The following is a 21850-nucleotide window of genomic DNA, read 5'->3' as shown; positions in this document are numbered from 1 at the left end:
GAACACTGTACATACATAGACAATGAGGCCAGACTGGATCAGTAAAGCCAGCTATGCCTGTAAATTCTCAGCCAAATCTTTTTCAAGAGTCATTCTGTGAAGAGCTTGTTGCATAACCAGGGAAGCAAAGGTGGGGTTGAAAGTAAGAAGAGAAAAGGGATGGATCCAGGGTCCCAACTCCCTGGGTAAATCTAGCATGGCCAAGTTGGATCCAGGGGAAGGAGATTTTCCTGGGCGCTTTCCTGTGTTATCTAAGGCCTTCCTTTTTCATCTAATCTCGTGAATCAAGTATCTGATTCAGGAGACAAATCCCTTGGCATTCATAGTTAATCTATGAGCTGTGAGGGCTATACTCCATAGCTGTAGGTGTAGCTTAGTTATGAGAAATAGGACATTGAATCTTTTGTTTTTGAGACAAGAATCTCATTGCAGGCCGCATCGCCGCACCAGCCTGTAACTCATCATACAGCTTGGACTGGCCTTGAACTCACAGCAGTCCTCCTGCCTCAGTTTCCTGAGTGCTAGCTACATCATAGGTCTGAACCACACCTAGACTAATCTTTGTTTAAATTTTATTTTATTTTATTTTATTTTATTTTATTTTATTTTATTTTATTTTATTATTGTGCATGTAAGGGCCATCAGACAACTCTCAGGACTGGACCTACTCCTTCCTCAGTGGATGCAAGGGATGGAACTTAGGTGGCTAGACTCGTGTGACAGGAAATTTTACCCACTGAATTATTTTGGTGGCCTTTATTATTTTTTTTTTTTAAGAAGGCATGTTTAAACTGCAAAAAGTCAGGTTTGTTTTGTGGTTTAGTTCAATTTTTTGCAAGTATTCTAGTCATAGGACTGTGATACTTTAACTGGGGGTAGAGGGTGGAGGACCTCAGATTTCAAACCTCAATTTTTATTAAGCACTCTCTGCTATGGAGGAACTTAGGGAAAAGGTTGGGGAAGTGAGCTGTGAGTTCTTGTTTGACATAGGTTTGGATGACGAGCAGAGGAGACTGATGTCTTTCTTCCAGCTGCCCAGCAGATTCAGAATTAAGTCACTAAGGGGCATGGCTGCCATGCTTGGTTTATGAGAGTGTGCTGGACACATCTGAGGCCAGCACTTGCAGAGCCTCACTGATATTCTAAGTAGAAATTTACGACACCAACAACAAACACAAGGAGGGGCTTTTTTAGGGTCAATAATGTGCTGGGCAGACACAAACTAAGACAAAAAGATTAGTAAATCTTGACTCATAAAGTGCAAAACAGGAGTGGCTAAACAGAAGCCCATTGATGAGGACATGAAAAAGGAACCAATCTGCCAGGTGTGGTGGCTCAGACCTATAATCCCAGTACCTGGGTGGCTGAGGCAGGAGCATTGTGGCATTTAAGTCCAGCCTGAGTTATACATTGGGTTTCAGGCAGGCTGAGACTATGTTGTGTGAAATCCTGTTCCACAACCAAAGCAAAGAAACAGAGGAAGGAGAGAGGACCTCAGAAGACATCAAGTGCCTTCTGTCAAAACATATGGTGACAACTAACAGTGAGTGTGTTATCGCTGCCAGGGCAGCCTGGACACCCCCCACACACACACACACAGGCTCCTCAGGGTGGCCTGGACACCCCCCCCCACCCCCCCCACCCCCGCAGGCTCCCAAATGCTGGGAAGAAAAGGAAGCTGCACCCTAAGCAAACTGCTGAACACCTCCCCAGGCCCCATACAGACAACTGATAAAGGATAACTCCACAGTCCTTCATTAGTTCCATCCCCACTCCTCCGTCCCCCACCAGAAGATAGTTTATTCTTCAGTCCTCAAGGAGCAGCAGCAAGTCTAAACTGGAGTAGGCATGTTCAGATCTTTCTGGTCTCACGAGGTCAGTTTCTGCTCCCCTTGCTGTGAACTGCATGAGAAATACAGTAATATAGGTTCATATCAGTCTGGCACAGCACAGGAAATGCTGGCTTTAAAAATGCCTCTGGTGGCTGAGGAATCTGCTATATATTCATTCATTTATTCACCCGTCTATCGTTAATCCATCTATCCATCCATCTGTCATCCATCCATTCATCTACCCATCTTTCCACATGTCCATCCATCCATCTACCCACCCATCCATCCATTCATCCATCTATTCATATATCCATCTATTCATCAATCCATCCATTCATCTATCCATATGTACATCCATCTATCCATCCTTCCACCCATCCATCTATTCATCCATCTATTCATATGTCCTCTGTCCATATGTCCATCCATTCATCCACATTTCTATCATCCACCTATCCATCAATCCATTCATTCATCTATCCACATGTCCATCTATCCATCTGCCCATCCATCCATTCATCCATCCATCCATTCATCTGTCCATATGTCCATCTATCCATCTGTCCGTCCATCCACCTACATGTCTATCCATCCCATTTATCCATCCACATGTTCATCCACCCATTCACCCATCCATCCATTCATTCATCCATCCTCCCACACTCTCTTCTATCAAATGCAGAGCTAGGCAAGTGTTCTAGCTACCACTGAGGTACATCCCAGCTTATGTAAAACTGCTCACTAGCCTTTTTCCTAGAGAAAATGTTGGGTATAATTCATGCAGCTACACACGGTACAGACCCCTTCTGACATCACTATTATGTCATCTTGAAGTGAGAACCAAAGAGGGATGCAGTCAGTTTTAGAGGAGTTTTCTTGTTTGTTTGTTTTTACCTAATGCCTTTCAAGTTCAGGTATGAACCCATCCATCTATCCTGTGTCAGGGCCTACAGCTCTCTACCAGCTTCACACATTGGATTCTGAGGATGTGGATTAAAGGAAAGGCTATGGACACTCCCAGAACTCTTCTATGCCCACAGAAACCATAGCCTGGATACATCTTTACCCAAAGAGGAAGCATCAACTTTTTCTGAAGAGCAGCATGACCTAATAGTGTGAGAGAGCTCTGTGCCTCCAACTTCTTCTGTAATTGCCAAACATAGTTTTCCTCGTCTCCTAGAACTGGCTTTAGAACTTATGACCAGCTGGCACACAGGCACATACCTGCAAGCCCAGCTTTGGAATCAGGAAGATTGCTTGAGTAAGGATTTGAGGCCAACCTAAACAACAAATGGATACCCTACTTCAAAATAGTGTACGTCTTATATAAAGATGAAGTCAACAGATGGTGTGGTTGATGTGTTTTCCTGTGGGATACATAAAACCAAAAGGGCTCTCGGGGCTATTGCTGTTTTTTAATCCTTCCTAGAAGAAAGTAGGATGATCACACCAGAAACCTGATTCCTAAGTGCTTGTCTGTGGGACTGGGTTAGTAGGATTCCATCTCCAAGAAAAGCAGTTCAGAGGTTAGAGGCACAGCTCAGTAGAAGAGCATTTGCCTAAGATGCAGAAAGCCCTGGGTCTAGTCTTCAACAGTGGAGAGAGAGACAGAGTGAGACAGTGAGAGAGGGAGAGAGAGAGAGAAAGAAAGAGAGAGAGAGAGAGAGAGAGAGATTTTAAAAGTCAATTTCTGAAATAGTTCAGACTCCAAGAGATGCTGTGACTCAGAAGAATGAAGTTAAATACCCTTTTAAAAGCTTTTGCAACCATGCTTTTAAACCAGTTCCTTACATATTCCCTTCTTTCTCATTTCAGAAATATCCGGGAAGGCTCGGGAGATATGGTTATTATACTCAAGTCCTGCCAAAGAAACAACTGCCAGAAAAGGAGCTGTTTCAACTGGGTCAAGAGGAGTAATTATACTGCTCAAAAATATGTTGAGTCTAAGGGAAGAAAATGAGAAGCTTTATGAGGAAGGTGAGCAACGAAACGCTTCTTCTCTGGGTTCCTTTCATCGCTATGTGATTTGCTCTAATAACAGCCTGTCGTTTCAAGCCAGATGATTCAGTGGCCAGGCCATGGCTTATAGAAGATTTCATCTGTGGTCATCCATCCTGCCTGTGAAGAAATGGTTATTTAGCCATACAAAGAAAAGCTATAGCCTCCTGACCCATGTCCAGCCAAATGACACTGGTAGTCTGCTCTTACTTGCACAGGGATAAAAAGGAGCTGACAATGGGACCAGACCTGGCCGTTAGCAAGCCTGGCTTCTTTCTGATGGTCCAACAAGGACAGGTTGTTTCAAATTTTGTACATCAAGACCTGAAACTGAGGCATGAGAATCTATCATCATAACTGCCCTCTTCCTATGCCCTACAGCAAACTGCCTTTCCCAGGCAGGAGTGTAAGGGGATGGATGAACGGTGTTTGGGGCAGGAGAATCATGAATTATGAGGTCACCACACAGCCTTTTCCTGGTTAATTGAGAGGAAGTGCAGCATTCTTTCAGACCTATTTTCTGATTAAGTCAACAGACCCCACCTAGAATCTGACCTCTTCTCGGAACACATAACCACAGAGATGACTTTCAGACTCATAGCCATGTGCTGCTAGATGTCTGGAACTGGCTGCCTGGAGCAGAACTTTTTGCTGGAGACTTCTCTGCAATACCTGGCTCAGTCTTGAGCTTTAGCCTCAGCCTGTGCCTGAACCTTTGCTGTGCATGCACACGGCTCGCCTTCTGCTCTGTTATTACCTTTGGTTTTGGACTCCTGGATCAGGCCAATACTTAGAATGTGAGGACCATGGAGACATTGTTCATCTGAAAGAGTCAAACCTGGAGTCCATGATTAAAGAGGAGAGACAACCCAAGGTTCAGTGAGCATGCTTACTGAGTACATAAATATTCCTGTAAGCCTTGCATTTCTCTATTACATATGTGAGCTTCATCAATCAAACGTAGCATTCAGACTCTAAAAGGTGGCAATCTCAGGACATATATAGAGAGCACCTTCCTTATAAATGTGTACTTACTCCCAAGGCAGGATTATATAGTTACATGTTTCTGTGCCAGCAATACCACGTAAGTCACAAGGACAATAAGCTCACTGTTGTTCTAAGACCTGAGTTCTTGGAAGTTACAACAAGTTCATAAATTCTAGGAAACTGTCATTTACAAACAAACACCAGTGGGTACAATTGCATGTGTCTCCATGGTCTGCACTCTGGTTCTAGGTGTTCAAGTGTGTTTGGCTGTCTGAGATAAGAAAGGCATTTTGGACAATAAAAAGTTACTGGTATGGTCCAGAAGGAATATTCCATTGGGATCAGAAGGCTTCCTTGGAGTACTTCCCTGGGCACTGATTGGATGGCTTCTGATTTCTCTCTAAAATGGGGGAAGGCATTTCTAGATCATACCCAGAGCCAGAAAACACCTTAGAAGTTACTCCATTCAACCACTAACCTTCTAGGGACAGGGAGAGCTTCCTAGTTACCAGCCCATACCCTTTCCAGATAGATCGTAGTAGGGAAAAGTTTTCTGGGTTTTCAGCAGACACCCTCTCCTCTCTGCACTATCCAAATTCTAGCCTTTCACATGGCATCACCCAAACTTCAACCCAGGCAACCTCTGTGTTCTCCTCCTGTATTGTGTGTCACCTGGGTCCAGCATTCCTCATCTGATGTCCCACATCACATTTTTACCATTTGAAGGACACTCATATCATATCATTGGATCATTTTGATCTTATGATCTTTCTTAAGGAGATTAAGCAATACTTCTTTAATTCTACTTCTTTAGTTGCTGGGGTTTTTTTTCTTTCTGAATGTGGAACTCTGCACCTTGCCTCTGTTGGAGTTCATCTTGTTAGAGTTGAAAGATCCCATAGGAAGAGTTCAAGGTTAAGAGAATTTAATAATGACCTTCAAGGAAGAACAAGAGTTCCAGAGAAGCAGAAGGCCCTGTTTATTTTTTTCTTTTTTCTTTTTTTCAGACTTCAGGGCATTTTTTTTTTAATTTTTTTATTGGATATTTTATTTACATTTCAGATGCCATCCCTTTTCCCCATTTCCCCTCCCTAGAAAACCCCTATCCCATGCCCCCTTCCCCTTTATGCTTTTATACAATTTTTTTTAAATGTTAACCAAAGGCTTTACAAGTTTGGTAGTGCTCATTATCAATCAGAAGTGTAACCCAATACCCAACCTAGATATATCAACTATCTTTGGCAGAGACATGAGAATATCTGCCTCCATGTTGCCCCCTTTCTCTCTCTCATCACCTAGCTTCCTCTCCATACTCCTCCCACCTTAGCTCCTCCTACATATCACTCTTCCTGTTAAAATAAAACATTTCTCTCAAAATACAATTAGAGAATAACTATACCAATTTGTGTCAGTAAGGTGCAAGATATACCTAATACCCAGTCCATCACTTTGTTGACTAAGCAGAACCTCTGTCATCTCTCCTAACTAAAAGACTTAGTTCTGAACCTGGCTTTTTTCTTGGCTTTAGAATGAATGTCAGCTGAAACCCATCCTCTCAAATCTTTTCTCTCAGAGTAAATAGCCAGGATTGGCTATGAGACTATAAGTTTTCAACCCCGTCAGAAATCCAAAATGACTGAGTTAACTGAAATTATAAGCAGCACAAAGCATAGCTTCTAAAACTTAGCCAATTTATAGAGACTGCTGAACACCTGGACAGTCCCTATACTACAAAACGTTGGAGCATCCCTTGTTTATTTTTTATTGTTGTGAAAACAACATGGCCAAAAGCAATTCAGGGAGGAGAGGGTCTGTTTCAGCTTACAGGTCAAGTCCAGGCAGAAACTCAAGACAGGGGCTTGAAGCAGAAGCCAGGGAGAAAAGAACCTCACCTCATTCACAGTCAATTACATTTTCTCATACAATCCAGGATCCCCTTGCTAGGAATGGATTGCTCACAGTGAGCTGGGCTCTCCTGTCTTGATGAGCAATCAACAAAATGCACAACCTACACTCACAGGTTGATCTAAGGGAGATAAATCCTCAATTAAGGTTCCCTCTTTGAACCTGTGTCAAGCTGACACCCAAGATTAGCCACCACATAGAGTTAACTAGGAAGCCTGATAGAAGAAATACTAAGAGGGCAGACAGAACCTTTGTGTTTAGTTTTTCTTCTTTTTTTATCAACATGTGGTATTTTGCTTTGTTTTGTTTTGCTTTGTTCTAAGGGACAGATTTACAAAATGAGATTGGGAAAGCTGTGACTGAAAAATTGTGATCAACACAATTTTAGAATTCTGAAGGCTGAAAGACAAGGAGAACCAGCTTAGCTCATTGGAGAACGTTAATCCTTAAACGAACAGTGGAGAGACAATAGAGAATTTCACATGCTCCCCAAAGACAGGAATCAGTAGTGTGACATAAGCTGAAAACAGACCCAGTGCATGAAGCTGCACTTAAGAGTAGCAGGAGCTGGAGGGGTGGTGCAGTAGTTAAGAGTATGCACTGCCCTTGCAGAGGACATGGGTTTGATTCCCACGTGGGATGGCTCCCATCACTCACTTGGCAGAGGGACACTGTGTGGACAGAGACACCGCTGAGGATTAGAGGGATGGTTTGGGAGAAATAAAAGGGAATTTATATCAGCCTCTTATATACCAAGCACTAAAGATTATCTTCTATAGAAGTTAAGCAATCCAGGAAGAAAGATTGAGACTTTAAAATATTCCTCAAATACAGATGAAGGCCAGACGCAAGCCCCAGCCACATTTGTAAAGCTGTTTAGCAGATCTTAAGCATTATGAGACAGGTCAGACACACATGCACACACACACACACACACACACAGAGAGAGAGAGAGAAAGAGAGAGAGAGAGAGAGAGAGAGAGAGAGAGATTGAAAATCATCACTACAAAACTACAGTTAGCATCTTAGAAAGCCAAGAAGACACATTCACAGGATGAGAGAGTTCAAAGACCATAGGCTGATGGGAAAATCTTGGAAAATCAAGTGAAGAAAATTCTCAGAAAACAAAGTGAAATGACAAAGAAAGCATAAGATTTTGGAGATGAAGAAAATTTAAAAAAAAATTATTCAGAAACATAAAAAAAAGAAAAAGTTATAAGAAAAACGTCTTAAAGGTTAACAGAAGAAAAAGATAAGTAAAAGAGAAATAATCATCAAAGAAATAATCTCAGGGGTTTTCTCAGAACAGAAAGCTGTTATTAAATGGAAAGGACCCACATAACACCCAATGCAATAACTTTAAAAAAAAAAAAAAAAAAAAAAACTTCATTCAACACCCATAAAGTCTCGCCAACATGACTGCCTGAATAGGAGCTGAACAAGGACAAAGAGCTACAGGCAACTCTTCCCCCGGAAGAGTGCACTGACTGGTTATTTAACACCTTGGAAAACAAAATGTAACATTCTCCAGCAATCAGAAGCAGGAAGATGATACTTTGGGTATTATTGGACAGAACCATCACTATACATGGATCTATGGTATACAATGAACCAGAAGTGTATCAAAATAACTAGTTCTGGTTTAAGAGAAACAAGAAGAGCCACAGAAAAACACACACGTGTGACACTAAAAGAGACAAAGACAAGATTGTAAAAGCTTTCAGAATAGAGAGCAGGCCACACATAAAGAAACAGAAGACAGAATGCTTGGAAATTGGGGTGGGGGAGCCCTGCTTTCTGAAGTCTGAGAGAAAATTACCTACAGCTCAAAATTCTACCTTGTACACCAACTCAGTGTAGAGCCAGGAGGCTGGGGGCATGGCATAGTGGTCAAGAGTGCTTATTGCTCTTCAGAGGACCCAAGTTTGATTCCTAGCACCCACACCAGCAGTTCACAAGTGCCTGTAACTCAGTTTCAGAGAACTCAGCACCCTCTGTTCTCTCTGAGCTGCTGTACACATGTGATGTACATAAACTCACACAACCCCATGCAGGCATGCACATATACACACAAACAAAAATGTTAAAAGATTTCAGTATAAAAAATGAGGACATTTCCTGTTTTCAGACATGAATTGTCTGAACTCACATCCTGGGCCTAGTTTCTCAGGAAGCTAGTGTAGAACACAGCAAGACAAAGAGGAAACAGAACAAGACAGAAGAAATAAAATTCAACTCCAAACAGGCACCGTTTCGCTGGAATCATACTGAAGATGTGTTGGGGGTAAGAGAGCAATCAGGAGCCTCCGAGAACAGCCAAGTCAGGTCAGAGCAAATGGGAGAGCACGGGGGGGGGGGGGGGGGGGGAGCGCGGGGGGGGAGGGGTGTCTCTAAGATGACAATGAAAGATTAAGGCTAAATCTGAGCCAATGGGGAGAGGATTTTGACAACCGTGGAGAGCTTGTGGGTAAATTAACTATGTTTCAGCAGACACTAAGGGAAGAAGAGCATGGCAATTACTAACCGCAGAGAAAATAAACCATTGCACACGAGAGGGTAAGTGAGCATAGTGTGCCAAGTAGCTCATCTGCAAGGATTATTTTCATAGTTCTAATAAAAACATGAAAATCTTGCCCCAACCAGAATGGGACAGGAGTGGTCTAGCTTCATGCTGGGATGAGAACAAGGGGAAATACATATGTGTATGGCAATGCCATGACAGAGCAATTGTGAAGCTCAATTAAAGGTTTCTCTTTCATGGGAGGAAGTCAGGAGATGATATGCAAAACAGAAACACTATGGAGTAACAGCATATAATACTTAGAAATCGGGAGACTGAGCTGGGAACAGTTCAGTGGAAGAATAAATCCTTAGTGTGATTGAGGCCTGAGAGGGAGGGAGACATATCCATCAAAGGAGGAAAAAAGATTTTCAAACTGTCTCTGGCTGGAGAGACAAGGTTAGCAGCAAACTGTGTAGATTATTTGACTCTTTACTTGCGCCATAGCTATAATAAAAAATCTAAACTGAGTTTTGGTTTGTGTGTTCTTTGAAATGAGGTCTCAGTCTGAAGGCCACTCTTTAGGGCTCTCCTTCCGTCCCAGCCTCTCAAGTTCTGGGACTGTAGCTATCAGTCACTGTGCCTGCATAGAGAAACAAAACCAAAGCCCTAATTTGAAATAAGAATAAATAAGTAAATGAAGTAACCAAGAAAGTCATTGTCTTAGGGTCTCTGTTCCTGCACAAAACAGCATGACCAAGAAGCAAGTTGGGGAGGAAAGGGTTTGTTTATTCAGCTTACACTTCCACATTGCTGTTTATCACCAAAGGAAGTCAGAACAGAAACTCAAGCAAGTCAGGAATCGGGAACTGATGCAGAGACCATGGAGAGATGTTACTTATGGGCTTGCTTCCCCTGGCTTGCTCAGCTTGTTTTCTTATGGAACCCAGGACTACCAGCCAGGCATGGCACCACCCACAATGGGCCTTCCCTCTTTGATCACTAATTGAGAAAATGCCTTACAGCTGGATCTCATGGAGGCATTTCCACAGGGAAGCTCCTTTCTCTGTGATAACTCCAGCTTGTGTCAAGTTGACACACAAAACCAGCCAGTACAGTCATCTAACTAAAAGCAATTGATTAAGAACACCAACACAGACAGATAGCTGGTGGGGGTTGGGGGAGGAAACGCCTATAATGGTGAAAGAAGAGGAAATGAACCATCCCGATACTTCACGTCTGAGACAGGGGCTAGAAATGAAACCCGGAGTAAAGGCTGTTGTTTAAATACATAACTAAATCAGCAGGAAGGAGGAGGCAGGGCTAGTCACCACAGACTACCAAGTCACCTTCCAGATATTTCTTGATTTTTATGCACTTTGCTCTAACTCCATCTTATTCTGTCTCAGCTGAGGCCAGCGACATCGATGTCCTACAGAACTGGAAATGTCCCCTGCTTCTAGTCATACCCATTCCAATGCATGCCGAGTAGAACGCCCCTTCTAAAGTAGAAACCCAGGCTTGCCATCCCCCAGACCATGTATTTTAATGGCTTCTCATTACTTCCACATGAGACCGAGTGATCACAGAGAGATGAGAATCCATGAATGGTCTCTCTTTTCCCTCCACTACTTCATCATGCAAAGATAGAGCCCCTCCTTCAGTTTCCTTCTCCCCTCTTCACACTTGCTCCACAACCTGCCTAGTTCCTATGCATCCTTCAGGATGTGGCTCTATAATCCAGTCTCTGACCTTTTGATCTAGAGGCGCCTGCCATATTGCTTAGAGCTTGACTCCATGTTTAGAACTCATCCAGTGAACAATAGCTCTATAAAGCCCAGATGGCATCTGTTTGAGTCTCTTAGCTATGAGTCAGCTAGTCAAAATGCTTCTCTCCACCCCACAGCAGCTCACCTGAGAACTCATCAGCTCATCTGTATCCAGGAGCGGAGTTGACCTCACCAGGCCAGAATGAGGACGAGCTACCCTCGGTTTCCTACCCATTCTGTCCTACCAGTAGGTCTTACTCTTTCCGTTATTTCTTATTCTTACAGATCATTCTTATCTGTAGGATTTGAGAATTCAAAAACCACATGGCCTTCCTTTCTGACTCCAGCAGAAGAATTCTGAGAAGGACTTGTTTACTTTGCTGGAGGCTACCCTGGTGCCTGAACAAAGGAGCAAGTGTATAGGCCAGCCTTGGGTTATCATGGACAAAAGGATTGATTCTATTGGCCAGGTCTGGATCTACTGCCAAGAGAAGAAAAGGATAATGATGTTTTTGGAACACACTTTCTATGTCCTTCATTGCCCAGCAAGTAAATGTTCTATGACCACTGAATAGACCTGCTTATGTGCCACCAGTGCCTGCCACTATGTCTGTTCTGTTTGCTGGGAGAAATATAGTAAAATCGTGAAGTTTTCTTTTTTATTTCAGATGTGGTGGCACACACCTATAATATCAGCTATTGGGAAACCTGAGGCAGGGGGATTGCAACAGACCTAGTGGGACCAGTTCAAAAGAAAGTCCCTTTAAAATAGAAGAAAAAGAGGGGGGTTTGCTCAGTGGTTAAAGCACTTGTCACACAAGCAAAGGGACTGGAGTTTGAATCCCCTTCCAGCCCCAAAGGTATTTTTTTAATGTATGGTACCTCAAACTATGTAGCTGAGAATGAGCTCGAATTCCTGATCCTCCTGTCTCTACCTCTCAAGCACTGGGAGTTCAGGCACTCACCATCATACCACACTGAAAATGTTATCTATTATTATTTATTATTATTATTATTTTATTCCCCTCTCCTTGGCTTGGCAAACACTTTATTCTAGGTTGCAGTAAGCCACAAGCAAGGGTCCCTCAAAACAAATTGCCCCTCTCCCCTTCTAACCAAGTCACAAAAAAGGTGAAGACTGACAAACAGGATGGAAGATTGTAGACAGCAACTGAGAACAGAGCAGACAACATTGGCTTCTCGTTATGGCCAAAACATATCCTTTAGGGTTGTGCAGTCATTCAGTAAAGGTCTATTCAACCTCAACCAGACACTGATTGACACTAGTGACACAGCAACGTCTCACCAGCTCCCCCTTTTCCTAAGCTTCTCTGTCCATCCACTTCATGCTATAATTCTTCAAGATGTGGCTATTTCTCAAAAGAGAAACAGGAAGATAGGCATAAGGTAGGATGTCAAAATGAGTACTCTATTGGGTGACTTAAAATGCCACTAACCTTTCCTCTGGACAGTACATCACCTCATCTGACCTAGATCCAGGCATGTTGCCTCATCCACCTTAAGTGGTGCTCAGCACCTCAGTGACACAGTTTAGCACAGAACAGAAAAATAAGTATGAGCCATAGAGCAACCTAAGCCCTAATCCCAAGAAGTCTTAATTCTGCAACATTTGGAGAGTCCCCGTCATGGTGAAGAAGTACGACTGCCTACGCCATGAGTAGAAGCTCTTGACTTACTCAGCTTTAGAAAGATGGCACGTTCCTGGGGATGGGCGTTCCTGTGGGTACAACTTCCTGTAGGTACCCCTCGAGTGTTCACCCTGGAGCCATAATTAGTTTACTTTCTGTTTGTCTGAGACTTGCCTTTTTCAAAAAACCACTTCAGGTAGAACTCTACTATAACATCTTCATGATAGACTGAATTATCTGGGTGGTGTTCTCTAGCCTTCAAAAAAGGGATTTGTACAAAGAAGAAAGGAGAGGAGGGAAGGAGGAGGTGGTGGAAGAGGAAGGAAGAGTAAAAGAGGAGAAGGAGGAAGAAGGAGAAAGAAGGAAGGAGGAAGAGAAATAACCAGCAAAAGGATGGCATTTGCAGTTCTCTGTGTCAAAAGAATAGCATTCAAAATATGCACGGCAAGGTCAGTGTTTTGCAGAGGAAAGTCTACTGTGTGCTATGTAAATACTTAAGAGGAAGTGGGTTTTCTTTTCAAACTCTAAAGATGAATCTAAAGATAAATATTGTCAGACCCAGTGCAGTGATGTGAGGTGTGTCAAGCATTGTGAGAAGAATCATTTCCTGAAAGAGTCTAGAATGTGGCCATAAAATAAGCTGCTTACAAGAAACCACTCACCAACAACTGGTTCTACATAAGGCTAAAACATTATTTTCCATTTAATGGCGTCTTAGCCTAAGCTAATCACACATTTCCTTTCTGACATCTATCATTTTGACTCCCTAGGGAGAGCATTACACTGGTGGAATTTTTATTTTGTGTGTGTGTGCGTGTGATTGGTATACAGGAAACAGAAGCCTGAGAGAACAAAGCCACTTTTCCTAGGTCAGTGCAATGGGAACTAGCTAGAAACCCTGTTCTTGGATGACAACAGACATGCCTCCCTAAAGCTCAAGCTTAAATGACATTTTAGATGTTGGGACTATTTAAACGTAAATGGGAAGGGAACTGGATTTTAGCATTCATAACGCTTGACTTTCTGGATTCTAATGGAAATCTCAATTTAGGTTTGCCATATTTGGGTCTTGTTCAAAGATATTCCTCCTAACCATGAGTGTGAATACGTTTTGGTGGTTAATAAGCAGCCATCCACCAACTTGTCTGGTGGAAATGGCCATGTATCCATGCTGTGAATGTTTAGAGAGCAACAGTTGAGTGGTGCCACCTTCAGTGACAGCATCTCCAAGGTTGGTGCCCAGGAGCTGCCAGGCTAATGTGGAAATAAAATGAAATGACTGGAGAACTGGGCATCAGTGGGCATCTGTGGAGTGCAACAGACTTCAAGTTTTGCTTTGACCTATGACCTATGACCTGAAACAAATAACTTCACCTCCTTCTGCCTCAGTTGCCTAACCTGGAAAGAGACAGGGGGATGTAGTCTCCATAGGTAAGGAAACAAACAAACAAACAAACAAACTTGAAACATTTTGACAAGTACAAAAATCCAAAATAACAGTTATTCCTTCTTCTGTCTCAAAGAGTAAAGCTGTAAGTCTTCTCTAAACTCTTTTAACAATCTTTTGGGTTGTCACTGTGTTGGTCTCTGAACATGTCATGATTCTTTAGAGTCATTGTGGGGTGTCTTTTTCTGTGTATTTGGGGTTTTTTGTTTGTTTTCTGCTGGTTTTTGTTTGTTTATTTGTTGGACAAAGTTACCTCAAATTAACTTTAGAACTGAAATGAGTTCTGAATCAAGAATCACCCATCTCAGTTTCCCAAGTGCTGGACTTTTTCTGTAGAGTCAGAATGTATCAGCCTGCTGGTATATCAATATGATCATGAGCTAGGAAGTGTGTCTGAACGTCAATGTCTGGAGATTTCATCTGCTTTTCATAATAGAATGATAGACTGGACGTTGGTCCTGTGATTAACTGACTTCGAGCACTAACCTTGTCTATTTCCTGAAGGTCAAGTTGGAAGCTCTAACCCTGTAATCAATCACATCGTTGGTCTTTCTAATATAGTACCCCAGATTCTGAAACTGTATGAACCTGTAATGAGTCAGTTCCTTAGTTAATGCACATGCTGTTGAGCATGCTCACCGTGACTAACTCCCGAACTCAGGAAATCCCGAGGACGTAGCAGTCATCTCTTAAGAACCAGAGACCAAATTTTTTACTTCAAAACATTAAGTTACCAAACTCTGTAACTGTTGTCTTGATAACAGAATGCCCTTCATGCTGGTTCTGATGAACGACAACAAGGTACTGAAGGAGGCCTCAGATAACACATGCATGAATTGACGCTCAGCCACCCCACGAGTTAGGTTGGAAGCAGCTCTTCCACAGTTTAACCTTCAGCTGAGGCTCACTCTGACCTTGTGAGATTCAGGAACAGAAGGTCCAACCAAGCCCTTTTCAGATCTCTGGATCTTGCTAACTATGGGATTTTTGTTTTTAATTACATTTAAAATTTTTATGTCTTATAGATGTTTTTTTCTGCATGTATGTCTGTGCACTGCTTGTATGCAATATCTGAAGAAGCCAAAAGAGGGTACTGGAGCTCCTAGAACTGGAATTACAGACAGTTGAGTGCTGGGAGCTGAACTCAGGTTCTCTGCAAGAGCAGCCAGTGTTCTTCATTGATGCTGAGCCACATCTCAGCCTCTGTCTATACTATATTTTCATCCACAAAAATTGGAGATAATTTGTCACACAGTAATGTATTAGCTATGTCATGATCAAAAGCAAACATAAAGAACCTACATTAGCAAACAGACCTTATGTACCACAGGAGGAGACAGTCCTGCTGAGCACAAAAACATCAAGGGTTTGAGCTTCCTGTCTTACAAGAAAAGTTGGAAATGCTTAGCAGTGATTCCTAACATGTAACAACATTCACCTTAAACTGTATGCCAGCCACAGTTCTATGTGCTTAATGCTTCCTATCCAATTTAATTTGATAAAAAAATTATTGTTATTTTTGTTACTGAACACAAGGAAACCAAGGCACAGATTAAATATCATAGATCCATCAGGAAATTAGGAAAGGTTTAATTGCTTTTGTTTTTTGTGGTTACGGTTGTTTTAGTTTAATTTTTTTTTTTTTTTTTTTTTTGCGATGATGTCTCACTATGTTGCCCTGGCATTAGGAAAGATTTAAACTTGTCATTAGCCAGAATTCAGAGTGGGTGAATTAAAAACACTACAATAAACTACTCCAATAAAAAGTCAAATTATAGTAAATTACCTGTTCATTAAACAGGCCCCAAATTTCTATTAAAATGTGTAGCTCTCCCTTTAAATTCTTTATTTATATGTAATTATTTACAAAGATAATGTAAACCATCAGAACTCTTCCACAATAACCCATAATGATAAAAATAAGCAGGTACATCAGAAGGAGGAGAATAGAAAGTTTGAAGAGCACAGTGAAACCAGGAACAAAATAAAAGCTGTAACGACTTATTCACAGGGCAGCCATAAAGCTGGACTCTAACTATGAGTGTTAACAATTCCAGGACAAAGGAAAAGTATGTGATCTATTTTACAGGATGCACAGTGCTTTCAAAGACTACAGTCATTAGTTTCAGAGGGAAAAAATGTATTCCTGGTTGAAACCAGAGGAAATTTTCCTGTAAACTCTATATCACAAGACATAGTATCAACTCCCTTCTGCCAGAAGGAATCTTGTAACAAAGTCACCATTACAAAAGCATATATATATATATATATATATATATATATATATATATATATGAGGTTTGAAACAGTCTATTGGCTTCAGGATGCTTACTCAACTCCTGCACAGCTCTTACAGTAACCAGAGTATCTTTTCTCCTTTCCTTTTTATTTCTCAACCTGAAAAAATAATTGTCCTTCTCTTGCCATCTGAAGCTTAATAGTTTGTGCATGGGTTGAGGAGCTGCAAGTCTAGAGCTCAAAGAGAAGACAGAGTTTGAAACTGCTGTTAGAGCAAACATGAGGGGCCAAGAAGGTGGCTCAGTGAGTAAAGTGCCTTCTGTGCCTGCTGAGGGAGGACAAGGGTGTGAGGACCAAGGGTGTTGAGCATCTGTAACCCCAGCACCAGGGAGGCAGAGGCAGGTGGATCTCTGGTGCTCACTGGCCAGCTAAATTGGGCTCCAGGCTCAGTGAAGGACCTTGTGGAAAGTAATTGGGTAAGAGACCTGACATTGACCTCTCGAATCCTGCACACATATACATGAACACGTGCATACCATTCAAAAAAGGGAGAAGAAAAAGAGGATGTCATTCCCTAAAGAAATAAACTTCTTCATTTAGATTAAACTTCCTCTCTGTGTTTGTGTGCATGTGGCTGTGTGCTATATGTGTATGCACGTGTTTGTATGTGTCTGTGCACATTGTGACTGCGTGCATACTGTGATCTCACTAGTCAGATTGTAAATGTCTCTATTAGGGCACAGTAGAGTCCAACACTTCTCTTACTGTGTCTGCAACATGATTATGTTTAAATCTCTGCTGTAAAATTTAAATCTTCCATTGCCGACTTCAACAACCGAACTGGGCACTGTCCTGCCCCACACAGCTATTTGAAGTTCCTAGCAAGCCTATTTAAATGGTCATTATTTCTTGGAGCCCAGTGACCTTTTAGAAATGAAGCTGTAATATGGTTATGGAAGAGCTATTAAAAATAATATCAGGAAGCCAAGGGATGTAAAACAAAGACATGAGCAATTGCTTTGGTCTGGGATCGTTAAATATTTGGTATCCATCAAAGGCGAAGGAGAGGTGGGGAAGGGAACACAACTCCACCTTTTTCAGAACATCCTTTAAGCAGATCAGTGTCTTTGGTTAGCATGTGATCATTAGAATAGCCAAGTGACTCTCAAGGGTGACAGAGATGTGAACTCAATTATAATGGTACAATACCATTCATATTGGAAGAAGGGAAATGCAGAGAAAGATTTACTCTGAAGGTCATAAGAAACTAACCAGCAATAAGGTCATGCACAGTCTCCCAGGACAAGACCTGAGATTCCTATCCATATCCAGAAAGGACAAAGACTTCAAGGCTAAAAACTGTGAGCAAGGAGGCACAGTGAGTGGCGCCTGCCTGTAGGATCAGCGTTCACTAGGTAAAGACTGGTGAATCTCAAGATAAAGGTCAGCCTAGGTGACACAGTGAGTTCTAGACCAGCCTGAGCTACACAGTGAGAACCTGTCTCAAAAAACAAAAACAAAACAAAAGGCAAGTTCTAGGGGTGTGGGTGGTAATAGAACACTTACCTAAAATACAAAAGGCCTTGGGTTCTATCTAGTCCCACAACTGAAAAAAAAAAAAGTGAAGCCTGCATGCTATCTAATTCAGCTGTTTTCCAAGTGTTTATAATTCTAATTATGCACAATTCTAGGACAGCCAGGTATAATGTCTCACATCTATAATCCCAGCACTTGGGTGGCCAAGGTAGGAGGATTGACGTGTGTCTGAGGCCAGCCTGGGTTATATAGCAAGTATCAAGCTAGTCACAGCTACAGAGTGAAACCCTGTCTCAAACAAACAACAAACAAACAAACAAAGCTTTAAAACAATTACAGAAGGAATTTGACCTTCAATGGTTGCTTGTGACCAGAGGAAAAGAAATGAAAACAAACTCCAAGGGGTACAAAGCTTTGGGCGTGATACAATTCTCAGTCGTGAGTTGTCATGTATATACATACATACATGTACCCATACCTGTCAAGCTGAGTACCTCTACCCGATCTTTGGTTCTGCCCTGAAGAGCTCTAACATAATCATGCACTTGGCCCCTTCTTTGTTATTCAGGTCACAGCCTAACCTTACTTTCCTCATTACTGCCCTCCAAGACCACCCGGTCTGTGATATACTCCACATATCCCGCACTCTGCCACTGCTACACAAGATTGCCTTGCCTCTGCATCCATACAGCCACCCACCATCTCTTTGCTCCACTTGAGCTCCATAGGACTTTTTCTTTTTTATGCACCATAGCATCTTGATTGGAACTGCATGACACCACATAGTCATTATACCAATGCAAGAAACGCATTTTAAATATAAAGGTTGGAGGCGATGTATTGCCAAAGGTTTACGAGCATTTTAAGAATGAGACTAGGTACTCAATTTCTATCAGCGATGAAGTATAGTATGCTCCGATATTAATCAGCCTAAATTTAGGGTATTAAGACTCCTTGACGTATTAATATTGTTCCTGAAAGATTATTCAAATATTCTTTCTCAATACTGCAAAAAGCTCTATGTAGAAGTTATAGATATAAGCTATTATAACATTTACAATGTCAACAAAACCTTAAATTGAAGCAAAAGTGTTCAATATTTGGTAAATGGACAGATGAACTATAGATACTTAATGTTGTAATGATTGATTGCTATTGTCTGAATATTTGTGTTCGCCTAAAATTCATACATCAAAAATCTAGTCAGCAACAGGATTATCCTGAAAGGTGGGGAAAGACTTGAAAATGACTCCATTGGCAAACTGCTTGCTCTGTGAGCATGGGGATCTCCAGCATCCATGCAAGAAGCCAAGTGTGGGGGTGCACACCAGTGACTCCTGTGCTGGGAGGCCAGAAATAAGAGGATCCCTAGGGCCTGCTGGCAAGTCAGTCCAGCTGGGTCAGCCAACTCCAAGTTTAGTTCAAGACTGGCTCAAACAATAAGGTTGGTAGCACAAAGGTAGAGGCACTTGCTGCCAAGCTATGAACCAACAATTCTTTTTTGCTTGTTTGTTGTTTGGTTTTGTTTTAGGAGACAGGGTTTCTCTGTGTCACTCTGGCTGCCCTGAAACTCACTCTGTAGACCAGGTTAGCCTTGAACTCAGAGATCTACCTGGCTGTGCCTTCTGAGTGCTGGGATTAAAGGCATTCACCACCACCACTTGGCTGAGAACTGACTCTTACAAGTTGTGTTTTGAATCCCATATCCATGCCATGGCAACAAATGTGTGTGCACACTCACACATGCACACACAGATAATTAAATAAGTGTAATTTTAAAAATTAAAAATAAAGGCCAGACATAGTAGTACCCACCTTTAATCCCAATTTTCAGGACACAGAGCGGGGAGGGTCTCTGTGAGTTCAAGGCCAGCCTGTTCTGCATAGTGAGTTCCAGTACAGCCAAGGATACGTAGAGAGACTGTATCAAAAACAAAGCAAAAGTTAACAACAACAATAATATATAAGAAGAAAGTTGACAGACATTGAAAAAGACAATGAACATCAAACTTCTTAACTTCACATACACACATATGCATGGGTATACACACATGAACATACACAGACACACACAAAAGAAGGTGAGGGTCTTGGTAAGTCATGACAATGACTCTAATTATTTATGACTCATTATTCACGACTGTAAAGCCCTTATGAATAGGATTAGTGCCTTATCAGACAGGCCCAGGAAAGCCAAAAATAGTGGTGTACATCTTTAATCCCACTACTTGGCAGGCAGAAGGAAGCAGATCTCTGTGAGTTAGACAGCAGCCTGTCTTACCATAGCAAGTCCCAGACTAGACAAGACTAGATAGGGAGACCTTGTCTCAGAACACAAAACAACAACAACAACCAAAAGATGCCCAAGAAGGTTTGTTTTCCTTTTCACTATGGGGGACACAATGAGAAGGTATCCTTCATGAAATGGAGTGGCTGGCTCCAGACACTGAGTCTGCTGGCACCTTGGTCTTCTGCTCCTCAGCCTCCAGGACTGTAAGAAATACACTTCTGGTGCCCTCAAATGACCCAGGTTATAATACTTTTATTGAAGCAACCCGCATAGACTGAGCCACCAACTTTATGTGACATCAAAGGAAAGGCCTCCCTGATGTTTAATGTAAAGGACACAGAGGCTAGGGATGTAGCTCCGTTGGTAGACTGCTTGCTCAGCATTCACAGAGGCTTGGGTTCTGTTCCCAGCATCTCATCACCTTGTCATGGTGGGGAGCACTTCAGAAATACAGGGTCAGCCTCTGCTATATGGCAAGCTCAAGGCTATACAGCAAGTTCAAGGCCAGCCTCTTTTCATTTGTATTGTTTTTTTCTTTATATATACATATGAATACAGTTATAAAGAATTACAGAAAACTGAAACTGATACAGTAGCATGGTGGAATATAAATAGGTTACTTTTAAAATGTTTCCTTTAGTGTTTGAGTTTACACATTTTCATAAGAAAAGAAAAAGTGTGTGCCAAATAAAAGCGCATACTCAGCTCCCGAGGCCACTACTCAGCAACATGTTCCTAAAGACAGTTTCCCAAACCTGCTGAGACCCAAGACTTTCTTCTGGTTCAATACAGGTTTCCAGGACCCAGACCAGCCAGATCCACTGAACCTTAATCTCCAAGGGAGGAACCCAGGAGGCTTTGTCTCTAATAAGCACTGATGACTTGATAACCACTAATTTAGGGCACCAAATGACGTCACCGTGACTTGAAAGAGTCAATATAATCTTCAGTCCACCAATTGATTTTCCCCACTAAGTATACATTTCTCATTCTACCTCATTCCCTCTTATTAAAGAACCACAACCTGGTTCTTCCAGGCGCTCACAAGGTAGCAATGTTCTCAAGTAATACTCAGTGACAGGAGAGAGATCTGAGCTCGACTTGGGTTCTTGGTTGAATTACAGATGCAGAGTAGACCAAAATATTTAAGGCATCTGAAGACAGAGAAAAGAAACCTACTTGTTTCCTTAAATGCTGTTTGGAAGACTGGTTGGTAGAAGAAGAGGGCCTGACAGAAGTAAATACAGAACTTACCTTCCTGTAAAGAGGCGAGTCCATCTGCCTCATTTCCTCCACATCCTCAACCCATGGCCAGTTTACGTGGTCAAGTGACAAAGGCCTTCCCATCAACTCACCTCAAGTGCTACTAAGCTGAATCCGCCTGCCCAGTCAAACGAACTGCTAAAGGCTGTGAATGTAGATTAGTATGCACACGGCTCTGGGCCCAGTCTCCCGAATGGAAACGGGGAGGGGCTGTGTAGTTTACAAAAGAGTTCAGAGAAAGAGCAGAGTACAGAACAGGTCAGGAGTTCAGTGATTAGGACCTTGAAGGAAGCATCCCTCCCTTCCCCATTCTCAGAGAAAGAACAAGTGGATGATAAGGGTGACAAATTACTCGGTGTCTTTCGAAGTCGTGTCCAAGACCTTCCTGTTTCTTTTCTCTTGCTGGTCCAGCCGGTAACATTAGCGCCCTTCCTGC

General features: G+C 42.1%; 2 long non-coding RNA genes across 2 annotated transcripts; one reads left to right on the top strand and one right to left on the bottom strand.

Moving 5' to 3' along the window:
* Window positions 1-1650: 1650 nt before the first annotated feature.
* Window positions 1651-21533, bottom strand: LOC143434756 (uncharacterized). The gene is made up of 3 exons (XR_013104515.1): window positions 21406-21533; window positions 19677-19782; window positions 1651-1902 (listed from the first exon to the last, which is right to left on the bottom strand). It is a non-coding gene; the product is annotated as an uncharacterized LOC143434756 (long non-coding RNA).
* Window positions 8649-11563, top strand: LOC143434628 (uncharacterized). Its single transcript, XR_013104252.1, has 2 exons — window positions 8649-9047; window positions 11277-11563. It is a non-coding gene; the product is annotated as an uncharacterized LOC143434628 (long non-coding RNA).
* Window positions 21534-21850: the final 317 nt, after the last annotated feature.

This window comes from Arvicanthis niloticus, chromosome 16 (genome assembly GCF_011762505.2).
Source record: "Arvicanthis niloticus isolate mArvNil1 chromosome 16, mArvNil1.pat.X, whole genome shotgun sequence".
In the NCBI taxonomy this organism is placed as follows: Eukaryota; Metazoa; Chordata; class Mammalia; order Rodentia; family Muridae; genus Arvicanthis; species Arvicanthis niloticus.
This window is presented reverse-complemented; position numbering and strand designations above follow the sequence as displayed.